At 36.8% G+C, this 7,275-nt stretch overlaps 1 non-coding gene across 1 annotated transcript; it reads left to right on the top strand.

The window, feature by feature from the left end:
* Positions 1-2,891: 2,891 nt before the first annotated feature.
* LOC117312058 (U6 spliceosomal RNA) lies at positions 2,892-2,998 on the top strand. Its single transcript, XR_004526226.1, has one exon. It is a non-coding gene; the product is annotated as a U6 spliceosomal RNA (small nuclear RNA).
* The last annotated feature ends 4,277 nt before the right edge of the window (positions 2,999-7,275 follow it).

The raw sequence follows: 7,275 nt of genomic DNA, 5'->3' as shown, positions 1-7,275 counted from the left end.
TTTGTAACAAGGGCCCACACTTGTGTGCTGTGCTGGGAGTTTACAGGGCAAGGCCAAGGCTGTGTACCTGTGGGCACGTGTGGGCACATGCTGAGCTTTGGAAACAGGCCTTACAGATGCTCATATACCAACAAACTACCTTTTAACCCTGTTTTCTTAAAGAGTTCAGTTATAATTTTCAAAAGTCCATAAGTTAGAATCACAATGAAGAGTCTTTCAAACGTCAGTGTCTGACCCTGAACTTAGACCTGAATGTGTCAGCCTCTTTCCCACTGAAGAGGCTTAAAATCTTCCCAGCCATCTTTCTAGATGCCAAATGAGGCTTTCCTGAACACCATACCGTCACTTACAAACTTGGGTTAGAAATGTTCTATCAGCTGAACTCAATGACTCATTCATGTATGCTTCCAATAGAGACAGAATTAAAATATTTCAGGGACATGTTCTTATAATATATACGCAAGATACCAGTGAGTGAAGAAGATAATAGTAGCTATCACTTATCAGTGCTTTACATATACTAATTTATTTATGCCTGTCAACAAATAAAACAAAGACCACCAGAGCTAATAAATAATAAGTGAAGAGATGGATGGACAATGGATGAAGGAATGGATAGATGAATAGGTAAAAAGAAAAAGCTAAGTCTACTGACTTGCTAGATGAAGGAACACAAGCTAGTGATGAAGTAGAAGTTCACTGAGAGGGAAAAAGAGTTTTTAAAGTGCTAGCCAGAAGCAGGTTTCATGTGGTTATTGCTAACTAAGGATTGAGTTCCAGTACTCTGGATCTCTCTGGAGAGGACAGAATGGATCCACAGGTCTAAACACAGTTGGCTAAAGACATGGAAACAACCTAAATGTTCAGTGACAGATGAATGGATAAAGATGTGGCACATATATACAATGGAGTATTACTCAGCCATAAAAGAGAATGAAATAATGCCATTTGTAGCAACACGGATGCAACTAGAGAGTATCATACTAAATGAAGTAAGTCAGACAGAGAAAGACAAATACCATGATAGCACTTATATGTGGAATCTATATAAAATATGACACAAATGAACCTATGTATGAAACAGAAACAGAATCACGGACATAGAGAACAGACTGGTGGTTGCCAAAGGGGACAGGGTTGGGGGCAAGATGGAGTGGGAGGTTGGGGTGAGCAGATGTGAGCTTTTATATATAGAATGGATAAACAACAAGGTCCTACTGTAGAGCACAGAGAACTATGTTCAATATCCTATGATAAACCATAATATAAAAGAATATATATATAAAAAAGAATGTATATATATATATATATGTATAACTGAATCACTTTGCCATACAGCAGTAATTAACACAACATTGTAAATCAACTATACTTCAATAAAAGAAATAAACACAGTTGGCTAAACCAAACCTCACTGCTTACTGTTTAGGAAGAGTCTTCAGTTAGGACCATTGAAGGCCTGGTGTGCCAGGGTCTCTCCAATTTCATGGTCCTTTATCAGCTTCAGCTGGTCAGAGCCAGCTGTAAGAAACACATCTTCAGTTGTTATCTCTCCTAGGCAAGTGCTGCTGTACCAGAAAACTTTCCTCACATTCCTCACCATAGCCTCGCCTTACCAACTCCATCACTTTAAAATTTCACACCAGGAATATTTTATAATTGGAAATTAAGTGTACCTGTTTGCCATCTAGCCCTTTCCTTGCATCTTCAGACCCTTAGAAGGCTGTCACCTTAACCCCTTTAAAAGTGAACTGTATCCTGCAGTTAGGGAGAAAGAGTGGCATACTGAAAAAGCTGCGACAATGCATAATCTCCTGGTTGCAGGTCATGGGGCATCTGATCTTCATCCAAAGATGAATTACTGTGCTAAGCTTCAGGAACAAACTTTATAATAATGTAACAGAGCAACAAGGAGCCATCTGAGCAGTGAGTCTTAGGCAATAAACACACACAGCAAAAAACCCTCAAAAACAGTAACACTACTACTTAATGTCCACTGAACTATAATTCTCCCCCTCTAAAACTGCCCTAATTTCTACCAAATATAGCCAAATTAAGACTGACTTATTTGCAAAATAAGTCTGGTTTCAATAAAGTTGGCCTGATCATTTACATAAATGTAATTGATCATACAGGCTCTTTTAAGTTGGCTCTGCTGGAACTTTTTACAAGAAATCTCAAACTGAACTTTTAAAAGGCCTCTCAAGTCCAGGAAAACCACACCAATCTGGTTTGCCATCAGATTCTGCTTGTGATATCTATAGATCTGGGTGGATTCCTCTCTTGAGTTCCCCAAAATATCGAGATTCCTGCACCTGCCAGGAGGCAGCCTTTCTTAGTCACCTGATGACAAGCCTGCTGGGAACATAAGAGTTTCCAATTTCTGGAGGAATCAGGTAGAGAGAAAAGATAAATGTTTCAATTCTACTTACAAAGGTATAATTTACCAAACTGCTGTAAGTCATAATTAGCTTGAGGAGAAAGGTTTCTTTATATCTGGAAAACACAGATTAAAACCAGTAATATTTCAGACAAAACCCAAAAATTATACCATATTCATCAGTTCACTCAGTCCTACGTGACTAATCCTTGATCTTAATCTTCTGTTAACAGTTTTGTGAAGCTATCAGGTTTTCCATTAGAATTCTTTAATTTCTTACCCAGTTCAGCAGTATGATCTGAAAGTTATCAGAAACCTGTACTTGTCAAAAAGTCATTTCTCTGACTCTTCTTGAAGATGAAGCATTTTTTGCAAAAGCATCAAAATAAAACAATAATGGTCCATAAATGACAAAACACTTTAAAAGGCACAGTTAAAGATCTGATTACAATGCAATTAACAAAGAAACTTGATTAATGCTATGAATACAACATTTAAGATAATAACTAGAGTGCTTGCTTCAGCAGCATATATACTAAAATTGGAACGATACAGAGAAGATTAGCATGGCCCCTGTGCAAGGATGACACGCAAATTCATGAAGCATTCCATATTTTTGATATATGTATACATATAGCTGATTCACTTTGTTATATAGCAGAAACTAACACAACATTGTAAAGCAATTATACTCCAGTAAAGATGTTAAAAAAAAGATAATAACTAGAATTATAACTGATAACATTTTACCAGGACATATCAGATTTTTAGAAATTCCATATAATTTCTAGAATATCTTTTTAATATTTACCCATACAATATTACCTAAAAAGGTTTATCGCCACTCATTTTTTTTTTTTAATTATTTTTTTATTTTTGTGGTACGCGGGCCTCTCACCGTTGTGGCCTCTCCCGTTGTGGAGCACAGGCTCCGGACGCGCAGGCTCAGCGGCCATGGCTCACGGGTCTAGCCGCTCTGCAGCACGTGGGATCTTCCCAGACCGGGGCACGAACCCGTGTCCCTTGCATCGGCAGGTGGACGCTCAACCACTGCGCCACCAGGGAAGCCCTATCGCCACTCATTTGACAATGCTCTCTATGTAATTTAACATAGCAAATAAGCCTAATTAGTTTATTATTCCTCTCTCTGAGATGCTTCAGGGGTCCTCTCTGAAGCATCCCAAAATTAGCTAGAGGTCAAAAGAACGTCAATTAGAATTTGATATTTGGAAATTTTGTCAAAATATCAAAAAGGTTTCAAAACACCTGGTCAAATAGTATCACGGGTCACTGTAGAATAGTACTTATTCACTTAATCAAAGTGACAATAAAAGATTTCAAAAGAAAATGATAACAGATTACCAGTTAAAGAACTTATGGTTACTGGGGGGAAGGGGGGGGATAAATTGGGAGATTGGGTTTAACATATACACACTACTATATATAAAACAGATAACTAATAAGGACCTACTGTATAGCCCAGGGAACTCTTCTCAATACTCTGTAATGGCCTATATGGGAAAAGAATCTAAAAAAGAGTGGATATATGTATATGTACAACTGATTCACTTTGCTGTATAGCAGAAACTAACACAACATTGTAAATCAACTATACTCCAATAAAAATTTTAATAAATAAAATCCTCCCCCCCCCAAAAAAAAAGTTGATCAATATTTTAAGAAAACTTTGTCCTCTTAACAGAGAGAAAACCAAAGTCAGGTTTTGTACCACATTAACATTAAAATTTACTTACTTTAATTTATTCTAACCTTAGCCCTGACTACACATAGTATTCCTTTCTAAAGATTCTTTTATTTCTCACAAACCTCCTACAACTTTCTATATCCATATTAATTTGTCCCTTATTTTCTTCCCCATTTAGAAATAACCAGCTTTAGGACAAAATTACTTTCTTTTCCCCTTAACAAAAAAACATTTCCATTCCTTACACCTTCTTTTTCCTTGGATACAAAGATATTTTACTTACTAATTTTTAGTAGTTTTAATTGCATATTTTAATTAGAATTCTTAACCTTAAAAGACCTTAGTTTCTAGCAAAAACTAAGTAAGCAATTATGAACTGTTTGTCTTATCAGCACATTCTGGTTGGCAAACTTATAACATTTCTATAACCTAATTTCTTTCCTCAGTGGGGTATAAGACATGTCCAAGGAACCCAAACATCTCAGTTTTTCTCTAATAAGACAAAAGTAGGTAAACTTAGACTTGTTTAGCAATTAATTTTCCAGTATCTTATTTGGAAATGATCTGAATATTCAATGAATTCCCATCATTTAACTTCATTTAGCAGTTTCAAGTTACCAAAAATCTAGAGAAAATATTTTAAGTAGAGAGTCCTAAAACATAATTATTCCTAAAGAGTTCACCTAAAAACTCTTATCTCATTGACATTTAATTTACTTAAAAGTTTCATCTCATCAAGTTATATTTCTTGCTGACAAATTTTAATAACAGGAGTAATAAGATCTTATTTGATTTCTAGTAAACCTAGGTACAAGTATTACACTTAAATGATGATGACTCTATTGACCTTTCTTAATACTTAAAGGCCTTTTAAAATAAGTAGGGGAGGTTTGGGGAGTGGTAAAAGGATTGGTAGGCTGTGGATTGTTTCTCGATTCACATTTCTAGTCCTGTAAAGACTAGATTTGTAAAGCAAGGATAGCTGTTTTTAATTCCTCAAAGAATTGGGTGACCCCCTTAATGTTATCAAAGGAATGACATACCAATTCACCTACGTTGGAATGCTTTTCTTTCCCTCATTTTAGCTCAGAGGAGGTCAAAAAAAAATTTTTTTTTTTTTCTATCATCAGGCTCTGAATATCAGCTAAATTTAGGAGTTTAGTCAGACTGGTGGCCCCTCATCTTGGTAATCCATTTACAAAAACTTTTGAGGATGCTCCCTGGGTTTAAGAAATTCTTTAATTATGGCCCTCAGTTTGGCCTTTGATCTGAATAGTTTCACCTACAGCCTCTCGCCTACAGCCTCAGGTGGTCCCATTTCTAAAGTAACCATTTAATAGTCTCTTCGGAGTAGAAAGGCAACCCAGACAGAGGATTACTAGGATGAGTACTCAAATAAAGGAGGACAGAGGGAAGCAGGAGTTATGTCATCCTTAAACTTTGTCTGTTTTAGGTACCTTTTATATCATTAATCTTTCATTAGCCTTCTACAACAAATCTTTCAATGTGGCTATTTTGGAATTTTGAAGCCTTTGGGGGCTTCTGCATACCAATTAAAATAGGTAAAGTATTTTAAGATGAGCGCTGTCTAAAATTTTAACAATTTAGAAGACTCCAACTCAAAGGGCCCAAGGAGCTAGCTCTGCAAATATTTTCTCTGGCTAATCTAATTTTAGAAAAGAGAAAAATTCTTACCACTCTTGCTTCCAGCAGACCCTGCAGGAAGGGAATCCAGGAGACTGACTGACATGATAAGAAATTGCTTTCTGCTGGCTTTCTCTGTGTGCACAAAATTCAGTTTTGGAGGGCCAAAACCCCATCTTGGCCATTTCAGGGCAGGATTTCTTTCAATTCTCAATTAAGTACTTGAAAGCATACATAAAACCAGCTGGTATCCCCAGAGTTGGCTGTCTGTTGGCCTTTGAGGCACAATTTCCCATTATCAATTCAGTAGTCTAATTCGGATATGAGATGTGATCTGAACAGCTTTCTGAGGACAGTGTGGTGGAGAGGATATGAGCTGCTTCTGAGTCTAGCTCCCCAGGGAGTTACCCTTGGGCCAGTTAGACTCTTCTAATGTCTCAGTTTCTCCCTGTGACAGTTTAAAAACGCCATGGGCGCTTACAGCACTAAATGATCAGTCCTTATATTGTGTGTCCCTGGAAGAGCAGTATTTACTTAATGGTTTTAGTGGGGTGCCGCTGTAGGACCACTACACATCACAAGGATTGATCCTCAGGCACTAGTTAGGTTCTAAGTCACCTGAGAACACCTTGTGGCTCGAAGCAGCAAATGTCCCTTGTTCTTTGGAGCTGAATAATTCAGTCTCTCACTATACTAACAAAAGTTTTGTTCAGACCAAATTTACATAATTTTTTCTAATGTGTTTCTCATATAAATTGTAGCATTCTCTTGATACTTTCTACATCCTACATCCTTCTTTTAATATCTCTTAGCCAGTTCTATATATAAACCTATTTCTCTTTAATGGTTACATGGTATATTATTTCTGGATGTACCAACTTTCTTTTTTAATCTTAAAAAGTATTTATTGATATCTCTCTGTAAGTGAATCAAGTGGGTGTAAAGCATTGGAAATCAGCTAAACCCCATTATAAAAATAAATTACAAAACAAAACAAAGACAGTGAAAGAGAGAGAAATTCTTACCAAATTCGTTCAGGGGCTGAGATGCAACCTGGATAGACCACATCTAGACCCACAGCTGGATGAGACGTAAGGCTGGACACTCTTGGGGCTGAGAGGTTTGGTGAGGTTGGGTGAGCAAATGCAGACCCTTTGAAGTAATACTGCGTGGTACCCATTCCATGGGTCCCAAATCTCCAGGTTCAGGGAAATCTTCCTACAGCTAAAACATGCATGGGAAACCCAGAGAATGTGGATGTACCAATTTTAAAAAAAATAGAAACTTAAATGGGATGGAAAACTTATAGATTTTTCCCAATCTCCTACATTTAGAGAACTCTATAACAATAGCTAGTATTCATTATGGTGACACAGACTTGTCTTTGGAATCATTTTTAAAAGACTAAAACTTATGTTCAGGATAATTTTGCTTTAAAGCATATTTTCAATGAAATTGTGGAGACCAAAGACCCCTGAATGCTCTTTATCTTACTATCCACCCTTTGGAAATATTCCTTATATTCATTCCTGACCAGCACTACTCT

This window comes from Tursiops truncatus, chromosome 3 (assembly GCF_011762595.2).
Source record: "Tursiops truncatus isolate mTurTru1 chromosome 3, mTurTru1.mat.Y, whole genome shotgun sequence".
Lineage (NCBI taxonomy): Eukaryota > Metazoa > Chordata > Mammalia > Artiodactyla > Delphinidae > Tursiops > Tursiops truncatus.
The sequence above is the reverse complement of the archived record's forward strand: the minus strand, read 5'-3'. Positions and strand labels throughout refer to the sequence as shown.